Raw genomic sequence first — 659 nt, 5'->3', positions numbered from 1 at the left:
CTCGGTTTCTTCGACGCGAAACGAAAACCAGACGAGACGGAGAGAAACTCGACGGGGTAAAAAGCTTGTTGCGAATCGGACTGGCGATCGCGGTACGCTGTGTGATTCTCGTCGTGTCTGGTCGACGGATTTTCGTTCGACTCGACCGCCTACCGCGAATCCTCTCGTTGAATCGCTCGTAAGCGATTCGGATCGGTGCTTGAGTCGACGCGATCAGTCGACGCGATCCGATCGTATCGCGCTCGCCAGTTCGAGTCGTCCCTCGGGATCGGACAGAGTCGGGAGGGAGAGAAGCGCGTAAAAACAGGAAAACGAAAGAATGGAAAAAACGGAGAAACAGTTTGGAGCGTGAGGTGGCGAGTCTGTTCGCGGAGACGGGAACGCGTTCGCGGAATCGCGTACGCGCGAAAGCGGCGGAGCTTTGGTCCCGCCTACACGGATCTTATTCGTGGCCGCGATGGCCGCTATCCCGTATCTCCGATTCTACGGTCGGAGCGGAGTCGCGCCTCGAAGGTGGAGACGCGGCTGCGCGCCGCTCTCCGTCTCGCTCTGCATCTCCATCCCCCTTCGTCTGTGTTTCGCGGCGTTTCTGTTGCTCTCTGCACACGGTCACGCACACGGGGCCGTTCGTCGGCGAGGGATCCTAGGTTCGCGGCTGC

This window comes from Bombus impatiens, unplaced genomic scaffold, assembly GCF_000188095.3.
Source record: "Bombus impatiens unplaced genomic scaffold, BIMP_2.2 scf_1096, whole genome shotgun sequence".
In the NCBI taxonomy this organism is placed as follows: Eukaryota; Metazoa; Arthropoda; class Insecta; order Hymenoptera; family Apidae; genus Bombus; species Bombus impatiens.
The sequence above is the reverse complement of the archived record's forward strand: the minus strand, read 5'-3'. Positions refer to the sequence as shown.